Here is a 12500-nt window from a genome sequence, read left to right as displayed (position 1 = left end):
TCTCTTTGATAACGTGTTGTAGTGAATCTCATCTGCATGTACTGGTTTTCTTCACCGTGCAGCTTGTTAGCGGGAACTGCAGGCTGCATTCGTGAAGTGGCATCCGGAATGAGGACGGTCGTTCAGGTTGGCCCACCTCCTACATTATTCACCTGTATACCATCGAGCGGGAGATACCCGGCTATCTGGTTATTTCACTTGGAGATAAATTGCTTTACCTCATCCCAGTGATGCGGCCTCTACTTGTAATTTCATATTGCTTAGCGTCCATCTTGAAAAAGGTGTCAGCTTGGCAGCCTCGTTTTCACCTCAGATTTCCCATATGCCATTATGGCATCATATACCATCGGACATATTCTTATTTAGTATATTTTAGGATTAGCCGTGAAATGAATATCCTTGTCAAACTACTCAAGTCCCAGGTGGACAAACAAGCATTTAGATAACTTTTCACACCCCAGGAAATGAGTATTTCTATCGGAAACACATTAGGATAATATACCAAAGCTTTGATATGCATTGGCAAATACAAAGGAAATATAATCTGCATGCGTGTCAGAAAAAAGTAGAGAGCAGGATTAAATTCCCATTTTTTTCAGAATGAGCAAGATTTTCCTCTTAAGATATCAGATATACGGGCGGTCATCAAAACAATAACAAAATAATTTTTCGCGCATACGCAGCGTGCTGGTGGCCAAAGAGCAACAATGGCCGCTGAATATGCAGAGAAAACTATGTTGCTCTACTACAAATCTCTCAATTCTGTCAATAGAAAGCATTATGATGGGAAACTTAAGAGTTTACCAAACCCGCATTTATTAAATGGTTGGTCTGAAAGCCCAAGTGGCTGGCCTGACATAACATTTGGAGATATCTATATGTATCTTATTTATACGTCGGGAAGTTATACAAGTGAAAAATTGAAGGCCTTTAAATCTCTAGATGCTTATAAATAAGTATACATTTTAAATTTCATGATGGTTTTTCTTCTGTAAAAATTCGAATCCTAAGCTTAAAGGCCTATTTTACTCTCACTGCCTTGCAGAATTAAGCGATATTCCGTTAGGCCCGATCGTAATTACGGAAGAGACATTTTGGAAACAAAATTTACTTTGCTTTCTTCTAAACAGATATGTTGTTAGTGGACAAGTTCAGACTGTTGACGATGAAAGTCTTTAATGTGTTTTATTTCTTTTTTTTCTGTTTTTTCTTTTTTTAAACTCTAAAGTAATGCGTTCACAGCGAGTTGCTTTTGCATCGAGAATAAATCTGGATCCATATACTGTGCTCACTGTACATGTCTGGCAGGGTAAGAGTCTTGTTTTTATGGACATCTTTCTAGAAGTGTCTTGAGATTTTCTAGTATTTACTCTCAAATATCATGTCCATGTTGAATTTCCTTTTTAGGCTTGGAGAAACTTGCAGTCACATTGCGGCTGTACTTCTCAAAGTTGAGATTTGTGTAAGGCTTGGGTTGACATTATTATCATCCACAAGTGAAGCCTGTAAATGGAATTATACATTTAGAGAGAAGGTAAGGACAAACCTCTTGCTTTTATACGAGATTACAATACAAATGGTAGAATATTGCAGTACGACTGATACCAACTCAAGGTTTGATTGTTTCAATGTATACAAATTAAATCATTATTAACTCATATAATAACAAGGTATGAAAATACCTGATTGCATTTTTAGGTGGAGCCAAATACCATTGACGAGAAGATGGATTTGTTTAAGGCTAGCCACAAAAGTACTTGCATGATCTACAACCCAAGCGGATCTGATCCTCTTCCCTCTGATGACCAACTGCACAGACTAAAGGAAATCTGTCCAGATGCTTGCTTGTTTACTATTATTCCAAAGCTTGACAGTGAGGAAACTGATACTGCATCTGAAGATGAAACCGTAGAATTGCTGCCTCCATTGTTTGAAGAGCCGTTTTCTGAAATGGAAGGTGAAAAGCTTCAGAATTACGTCAATTTTCTCTCTCTGTTACAGACCAGCAGATTGACATGCTAGAGAAAACAAACAAGAGGACTATCTATAAGTGAGTTGTGGCACAAACATTGAGAAGGAAGAATAATTAAAGTATATTAATGTAGCTCACAGATTACCTTCAAAAGATCCTTCCAATCTTATTTCACGCATCATGGAGTACATAAGCAATGATCTATCTTCAGTTCCTGCAGTTAAGTCTTTTGAATGAGTCTGTTGTCAGAGACTGGCATACGAGTCAAATGAGATTTCTTCACCAAAACTTCAGTTGTCGTGAGAGTGGCTTCTAAATATGAAAATCAAAGCATTTTCTTGGTTCAAGTCCTGATGGCATTGTTCTCTGTTCTTGTTGAAGAAATGAGATTTTGGAGATAAAATGGTCTTTCAAGAACAAAGAGAAAACAATCCAAAATGCTATTGATGAAGATCCCAAATTCTGCCATGATAGATCTTTCTTTAAAATCAAACCATCGATATTATGCACAAGTACAATTTCAAACGTATGTTCTGCAAGTACAGTACTGTGACCCTGTGGTTTGTACAGATGTAGACAAACACAGACAAAGAGTTCTTTTTTGACAAAAGCTTCAGCAACAAATTGGTATCAGCATCAGAGTTTTTCTTCAACCATGGGCTCCCTGAAATCGCAACAAGAAATATTTACTCCAAACAGGAAGAATTAGCTGGTAGTAATGCATTATGGTGTATTTGTCAGAAGAAGGCATATGGCAAAATGATTGTTTATACTGGAGACAGCTGCAAAATAAGAAAATCCCATAACAAGTGTATGAATATCAGGAGAAAGCCAAGGAAAGAATGGTTCTTTCAATATTGTTCAGCATTATAATCTGTTTTCTCACCTTGTAATTTCTGAAGACAATACAAATCACCAGCTGTTTGATACAATCTCATTCACTTAGCAATCATTTCAGAACATCAAATCCATGCCAGTCTTGAATGTGCAGGACTATAACAGAGCATGTCATCAGAAAATTGGGATCTCATTCCCTTAGCAATCATTTCAGAACAGCAAAACCAAGCCAGAGCCTTGACTATGCAGGACTGTAACAGAGCATGTTAGCAACTTAACAAACATGTAACATGGTACCTTATCTGTAGAATAGTGATCTCATTCATTTAGAAATCATTTCAGACCATCAAACCAAGCAAGAGCCTTGAATGTGCAAGACTATCTAGCTGTAACTAGACAAAAAACATGGAAAATATGGTAGTTGAGAATGAAGGATGAAGGTTGGTTATAGCAGATCAGATTGCCATTATGTTGTCAAAATTTGGTACCATGTTCAACTGCATAAAAGTACTAATAATTCTGATATTCTTTATACATCCAATTGCCCTTTCAACATGAATTCTAACTCTTGCAATTCTTCGACTAACTGCAACTTCTCTCTGACTCAGTTGTGTTTTGCCTTTTGTAAAAGAAGGATTATTTAAGGAAGTATTTTGACTTGCAATATCATCTGTAACAAGAAAACCTCGGTCAGCCAAGACCTGGTCACCAACTCCAGACAATCTAAACATCTGCTTCTCTGAGTGATAAATTTATCAGGCATTTGCCATATGCCCTAGAAAGAAAAATAACAACACCTGTTGGTGAAATGCCAATTAAAACTTTAAATGCATTATTACTCTTATAATTTGACCAGGTTAGCTGCCTTGGCTCAAGATTCCCTGGACGACCAATAAAGATTTCGGTGCAGTCAGTAATTACTCTGCAATTTGGACAACTTTTCTTGAAAGCTTTTGGAAGTGTATGCAACACATCCTCTTTGTTTGGCCAGTGAATGAAACCAGACCAGCTTTCAAGATTTTGGAGACCGTTCCTTTACTAATCTGAAAGTGATAGGCAAGGTCTTGATTCAGAAGATTCAAATGTAACTTCATGAAAATAAGAAGAAGGATATTTCTTGAATCCAAAGAAGTTGGTAGATCGGAAGACAATATCCAAAAAACAAAAGAAACAAGCCAAAGATGGTAAATCAGGAAAGAATTGAACTTTTTCGTCTGTGGTAATAAAATTGAAACCAAACTTTGATGACTTTAGTTGCTCTTTTAACATATTTCTTTCTTTTCTTATATAATCCAACTCTAAAGTGAGATTTCCAACTTTCTCCTCCACCTTTTCTAATTCCGACAAACAATGATCATGATCACTGATCATTCATTTCCGCTGCAAAACTTTCTGTAATTTGAAATGCAACATCATTCGAAATTGAAGAATATGATAAAATCTGTTCCATTTCTGCCTTTTCACTTTCCTGTCGACTGATTTTTTTTTTTTTTTTTTTTTTTTTTTTTTTAAAGATCTCTCATTAGTCCTCTTTCATATCTGGCTTGGTTTTATTTTATATCTCAGTGATTCAGTGTCGGGACATCCAAGATGGGAAGTGATGTTTGGTCAATGGGCCTAAATAGTCCACATAGTTGTTCATAGCTCAAAATTCTAAAATTCGAATAAAGAAACACTTACTGCCGATAAAATGAATTCCACATACTGGGTCTTTCTGTCTAATAGCTGCTAGCCAAAGTCGTCTTCGTTCAGGTTTTTACAATACAAATGGTAAACGGCAAAAACCCGAACTAGAACCTTTTACTTGACGATTTGCCCAACCAATAATAATGCAACTATTAACCATTTTGATGATAGACAAGTAAAGAACTGACGTTTCGAATATAAAACAGGAAATTTACGAAATAAGAAGAATAAACGAAGATAACAACTAAGAACGCTCAAGTTTCGATGCGATTCTAATGGCGAATGCTATTCTTTTGCCCACCAGTGCCACTTGTTGGTCATGTGATCTCTGAGCGTGACGTCACGTTGACCGTCCCTATGCAGCACATTTATTGGGACACACACACACACACACACACACACACACACACACACACACACACACACACACTGTATCTCCATTTTCATTGTAGCCCTACTGCGGTTTTGCGTTCGGTTAATGTTCTATAATGGAAAATATAATGTAACATTCTTCTTTGGTTAGTGAAAAAATTGCTTTAGAGTTTGGTTCTGGCGAAAAAGAGCCTGTCACTTCATTAGTTCGATTAGTCGCTACTAAATGGTGCAACTACGAAAACCAAGTACAAAGATTTCGATGATTTTGAAGATTTTTCACATTTGATACAGCTGCCATACATAAATATTTGAAGCATGAAGCGTTTTAAAGTTTCAAGGAATCTGCAGCTATAATTGATACTTGCTGTGTTGCCATTTCGATAAACAAACAATTCGAGGAAATAATATTTGAAAAATATCCCACAACTGAGTAAAATATAACAAATACTACATGTTTTGTTACCATTTGTTTGAAAAAATAAAGGTCAAATGGCTCACGTAGTTTCCAAAAATAGATACTAATATACTTGTAGGTAATTTACGTTCTACCAATCACACTCATTACATACAGCCTAGGGTTTTCGCAAAAACAAAAGCGCGACCCAGCAAGTGAACTGAAATATAATTCCGCAACTGTACATATACATATCATCATCATCAGCCTGAAGCCCCCGGGTTAGGACAGTGGTAACCTGTCGGCCTCTCACCCGAGAGGTCGGCGGTTCGCGCCCTGCCCATGTGCAAGAAGTCGCCTGGAAGTTACTGCTGTTGCTGGGCTCCACGGCGGGTAAGGACTCAGCCGAGTTAGCACCAGCTGACACACGTTAGCGAGTCAGCATTAGTCGACACAGGTCGGGCTCCCTTCATGAGCATAACCGGGGCGAAGCTCAGCTTCGCATATCGGACTTGTCCTTATCAGCCTGAGTTAATCCACTGCAGGATGTTGGTCTCTTCCAATCTTTGTCAACTTTATCTGTCTTGCATTTTGTTTCCAGTCTTGGACCCCAAATTTCGTTATTTCGTCACGCCATCTTGTCATTGGTCTGGCCCTTGGCCTCTTTATGTTATCTATAGCCCAGTCTGTTATTTTCTTTGTCCATCTGTCGTCCTGTCTCCGACATATATGACCTGCCCATTGCAATTTTCTCTTTTTGAAGCTCACATATATCTTTCACTTTTGTCTGTTCCCTGATCCACGTCGCCCTCATCTGATCTCTTAGGCTATTTCCAACAGCAACCTCTACATCCCTCTCTGGGCACTTATTAGTTTCCTCTTCAGTAATTTGTTTGTAAGCCTTGTTTTTGATCCATAAGCCATAACAGGGAAAACACACTGGTTAAAGATTTCTTTTTAAACAAAATGGACGAGAGCGTCTTATTATGTTACCGTGTCTACCAAAGGCGCACCGGCCTAGACTGATGCGTCGCTTAATTTCTTCTTCGCTAGATGTGTCTATTTGTATGAGTATATATTTAGGTATATATTTATGTATGTATATATATATATGTATATATATATATATATATATACACGTATTCATATATATATATATATACATATAAATTCATATATATATATATATATATATATATATATATATATTTATATATATACATACACACTCACATATACGTGTGCGTGTCTGTATATATATATATATATATATATATATATATATATATATATATATACAAACACACACGCGCAGATATATATGTATATATGTGTGTATGTATATAAATATAATTTATATATATATGTATGTATATATGTGTGTATGTATATAAATATAATTTATATATATATGTGTGTGTGTGTGTGTGTGTGTGTGTGTGTGTGTGTGTGTGTGTGTGTGTGTGTGTGTGTGTGTGTGCTTGTGTGCTTATGTATACACATGTACATATATATATTCATATATATATACATATATACATATATATACACATGTGTGTATGGCCAATATCTCTAGCGCTTCGCCTTGTACATGTATCTGTTCTAATTGAACACTGTTGTTGAACATGATCTTAGTCTTTTTCTTGTTCATCTTAAGTCCGACTTTCAGACTTTCTCTTTTCAGATCGTTTATTAGTTGCTGCATTTTATTTGCCGATTCAGTCAAGAGAGCAATATCATCGACAATTTTTTTTATTGTTTTTGGCATTTGTGTCCTAGTTTGATACCCTTTCCATTCCATTCTAGCTTCTTAAATATTTCCTCAAGACAAGCTGTAAACAGTTTTGGTGAGATGGTATCGCCTGTCTAACACCTCTTTTAATTGGTATTTTATCGGTTCCTGTGTGGAGCTTGATGGTTGCTGTCCCATCTTCGTTTATATCTTCCAATATTTTACAATATACCTTCTCTACTCCCTGTCTTCGAACAGCTTCTAGTACTACTGGATTCGTAGAGTCAAACTCCTTTTCTTAATCGATGAATGCCATACACAGGGTTTCCTATATTCGTTTTTCTCTTATTTGGGTGAGTGTGTGGATGTGGTCTTTTGTTGAAAATCCACTGCCGAAGCCTGCCTATTCCTTGTACTTGTTAGAATCCAGACTGTCAGAGATGCGAGTTGTGATGACTTTTGTGAGAGGAGACTTATGAGTCAGTAGTTTTTTAGATCCTTTATATCCCCTTTTTAAAGTATCAAAATAATTGTTGCATTTTTCCAGGTTTTCGGATTTTTGTTTCTGTTTATAAGGCATTTGTTAAAAATATTGGCTAGTTGTACTGCTGCAATTTCTCCTGCATCTCTTCATCTCTCTTCATGCCTCTAAGCGCTCTTTTTTATTTCTTCTGTTGCCGCGTTCGCGTTCGAGGTGTATAGATCCCTGTAAAAGTCTTCCACTATTGTGATTTCATTCTAATTGTATGTCACTTCTCCATCTAGTTTCTTTATTGCATACATTTGATTTCTCCCTATTCCAAGTCTCCTTTTAGCTGTATTCATGCTGATACCTGATATCACTGTTTCATTTATTATTTGAGTATTGAATTTCCGTACTCTTCTTCTTTTTATTTATAGTCTTTGTTAGATCAGCTAATTCTATTTTGTCATTGTTTGATAACCCTACGTTTTTCCATAAGCTGTTTAGTGTCTATAGAGAGCTTGCTGGAGCTTTGCTTGACGTTCAGCTTCCTATATTATGTCAGTGGTTCCCACCTGTATATATGTTTGTATATTTATCTTACTATCAATCAATCTCCACGTCTATCAATTTGTCTATCCATCTATGTATATATCCATCAATGTATACACACAACACACACACACACACACACACACACACACACACACATACACACACACACACACACAAACACGCACACATTTCTGGATTACTATATTCACTTAGGCTAATACAAGTGCAGTGCAATGACTACATGCTTTGTCAGTGAATAATGTTGTATCAGTGTTTATTACTAGAAATTATACTTTACTTACGATACATCAGTTAAGTGTTGTTATTTGAATAAATAAAAATGACTGATTAGCATCATCAGCTGGTCTTTCCCTCCGCAACATGGCACTAATGTGCTGTTTGGTAGACATCATTTATCATATTCCGCACAATGGATGTGTCCAACGGATTTAAGGGGGTGGAAAAAGTTAGTGCTTGCCTCCCATTAATGAGAGAATGGGAGAATTACATGTTTCCCTGTCTTCCTGGGATATACACCATTAAATAGAAGCACAGTGGCATCGATGGTTTCTCATTGCTACTGTTTATAATTCCATTAAAGAAACAAACAGACATATATGATAAGTAGAGAAAATTAATGAGTTAAAACTATTATCATGTAAAACAATACGTTGGCGTGAAAACACGAAAATTGATACAACTACGATACATGTTCGAGTCCCTCTGAAATATATATTTCACAGAATCATTGCAAGACCTTGACTCTGAAGTAAACCATTTCTCCCTTTCTCCATACCAACAACATCACTATAAATACCGTCAGAATCAGTCATAAGAAGAGATTATCAACAGAGCAAGGAACACGAGGGTCAGTGCAAATGCAGCGTGTTTGGAAGTTGGGGCAAGTAATCAAAGGATTATGCGCTTTAACTCGGCCGCAGAGGTCGTCGGACCTGCGACATCGACGTTTCTTTCGCGAGGTGAAACGAAAAGCAGGTGGCGTTGACTTATTCATCAGTTTCTTTTACTTGGAAGGAAATGGCTTATACCAAAACTGTATTTATGAATTTTGGCTAATTTAACAGAAGTGGTAAAATTATGCCTTCCTTGCCGCATTTTTTATTCCTTCGCTATGATTAGAATTGGTACCCATAAGCAAATAAGTATGATTACTCTGTTCAACAGACAAAACATACATAACTTATACGAAGAGTGTAAGGCTTTCTATCGAGGGGAAGCCCGAAATATCATCCCCCAAGCGGAGGATGGCGGCTTAGGGCCGAAAGGAGAGAGGGGGCCCGTTCACTTCCCCTTCGTGGAGACACTGTCCCATGCCCCAGGTACACGTCCCTTAGAAAATGGGTCTGGCTGTGTTGTTCTTGACATCAATAAAAAGAGTAATACAAAGCACCACAGGTAAATAAAATATAAATACGATAAAAAAAAAAAAACTTCCTGAAGGAACGGGTACATAAAATTACTTGAACTTAAAAAAATGAATGGGGTATCTCTGGCTGGTGCTGGCCAATAAAACTTGGTAAACCCTGTGTTAGCTTAAATGCCCACATCCACCACTGTCCTAACTGTCATGTAAAAATGGCTCAAACACAACTTTGTTCTTGCTGCTCCAGCGACGCCGCAGTATAGGGTAATCCAGGGGTACACTCAAACACCGAGTCCAGAGACAACTTCCTTTCAGATTTATTTTGCAGGCGTATTTATACAGGTTAAGCCACGTCACTGTGGCAACAGTTATTTGAACAGGATAAAAAGTAAATAATTAAGAATACATTTTAAACACTATGAAATATTAACAATAGACACAATTAAAACTATAAAGCAATCAGGTGAAAAACCTACTAAAAAGGAACATTAGAAAGATTAACGGAGTGTTAAAAACACAGCAAGTAAGAAAAATAAAACGATACACTTGATTATAAAAATAAAAGTCACAACACGGTAAAAATCATTCATAATATATTCCCTATCTTGAGTATCTTCTGTGAGCCCCCATTAATAAGTAAAAAGAACAATTAAGGGGGTGACGTGGCAAGTTTTACATATATAAAAAAATAATCTAAAGTCATAAAACAGTTACCCAAGACTAATAAAAATTATTAATTATAAAACCAGGGATTTAAGCAAGTTTTAAAATGATAAAAACAAAATAACGTAAAATGAAAATAGTAGGGAAAAAAAGGGGAGGGGTTTGGTACTAAAACGAATGATAAAAGCGTCGAAATCATTAAGAATTAAAATTAGTGTATAAGAGAATGAGCAAGATATTAAGATCCCCATCTACCCTTAAAAGACCGGATAATATAAAATAACACGGTAAAAACACGTAAAATAAATCACCTTACTAATTCGAAGCATTGAAGCTCAAAGAGGAAAACTCGGGAAATTACAGATATAAGTTTTATTTATACACTTCATTAAATACAAAGTCTAGCAGTATCAGTGTATCCGTGTTGTGTGTGAAGGAATCATCTCCAGCGTGCTTGAGCGCCACCCGCTGTTCGGGATTCAGGATTCGGGATTCGGGATTCGGGGTTCAGGATTCAGGGTTCGGGATTCGGGGTTCAGGATTCAGGGTTCAGATATCAAGGGTGTCAAGGGGATAGGTAGGGTACTAGGGTAGGGGGTAGAGGGTATGTGTGAGGACGAAAGCTTAAGGAAAAGGACTAAAATGAGAGAAATTAAAGAACAGAGAGATGGAAATGAAAGAAATGAGGAAATGAAAGAAATTAGTAAGGTCAACGGGGGAATAGAAAGAGTAGAAAGCGAGGAGACTAGTATGGGGGGTAGAAAGATACAGAAGAACGTAGATCAAAGTAGAAGAGAAGAGAAATGAACGAAAGGACTGAAAGAGGAATTGGAGAAAACGAGAGTAAAGGATAAGATAGCATAACGAAGGAACGGGGAAGGAGAAAGGATCAGCATGATAGAAAGTAAGGGGGGACGCAAGATTAGGAAGGGGAAAGAGGAAAAGGAAAGGAAAGGGAACGAAGAAATGAACGAGGAAGAAGTGAGAGCAAGAGAATGAAAGTATTTAGGAGAGACGAAGGATAGCAAGTAGAGTAAATAGAGTATGGGTGTCAGGATACGTGGAGAAAAAAGGGGGGGGGAGAGGGAGAGGGAGAGAGAGAGAGAGAGAGAGAGAGAGAGAGAGAGAGAGAGAGAGAGAGGGAGAGAGAGAGAGAGAAAGAGAAAGAGAGAAGGGGGAGGAAAAGGTTGGAGAAGAGGGTAAAGGGGGAGACTAAAGCAAAAGGGAGGTAGGGGAGACTAAGGGATATTAAGGGAAACAAGGGTGAGGAGGATAAGGGGGGGGGGGAGAGGAGTTACGGTCCAGGATGGTGGGGGAGAAGGGTCGGAGACCTCACAACAGATATCACAGTCTTCGTAGCTTTCACTTTCACTTTTTGGTTTCTCTCCAAAGAATAGAACAAAAAACAATTGTCAATTATATCAGTGCAATAAAATTAATTGTACCATAGAACACCATACACAAAAATGTTGCATTGGCTAGTTAGAGACTGGCGGATACGACATAAAGGGTCCATTAACTATAATGTGACTTAAAGGGCTCTCCCTAACTTCATCAGCCAAAGCAGATATCCGGTTTCAGTAGGTGACATCATATAATATTTCTACTTGCTTCGATATATAACTTGTTTTAGGAACGCTACGAGCCCCGATGCAGTTCCCAGTAACAGTGTCATATATACACATAACTCGCTGGACCAACGGTTGTAGAATATTATCTACAGCAAATACTTTCACTAATATTGTAATGTATCGTGAGATCCACCTGGCTTTTAATATATATATATATATATATATATATATATATATATATATATATTTATAAACATTTTGGACCAATCAGGTTAACGGGTGTGTAGCTCAAGCCAGTCAGAGCCGTTCCAGGTCGCGCCCCCTTGCAGTGATCTTAAGGGCGCGAGAATTCACGCTCAGTATTTTTTCCGTATTTTGTGGTGGTAGTGGCGCATGAACACAGCAATAGCAAAAGAGCATTTTCTTCTGGTACGAGCGAAATATATATTTTTTTGGTAACTTACGATTATTTAATAAATTGCCAACCAGTAATTAAGTATGATAATCCTATGTTGCAGTCCAGCCAGCCAGCTTTCTAAAATATAGATATAATAACCAACAAAGTAAATAAATGTTTTTACAATTAAAAAAGATGAACATATGAACCTGTATAATGGGCATGGGCAAATATAAGAACACATATAATTGAATAATGGAAATGAAATGAAATTAGCGAAAATGGTAAATTAATGGATGATCTAATGTGAGAAGATTATTGATAAATATATCTGATGATAATTAATCGAAAACGGAGTGGAAAACGAGTGGCCAGAGCTTCCTTCCAGTAGACTATTATATTACTAGCGCGTCGGGCACACACGGCCAGACGACGACGCTACAAATATATAGTCGTTTAATACAACACATA

This window comes from Penaeus chinensis, chromosome 40, assembly GCF_019202785.1.
Source record: "Penaeus chinensis breed Huanghai No. 1 chromosome 40, ASM1920278v2, whole genome shotgun sequence".
NCBI lineage: Eukaryota > Metazoa > Arthropoda > Malacostraca > Decapoda > Penaeidae > Penaeus > Penaeus chinensis.
This window is presented reverse-complemented; position numbering follows the sequence as displayed.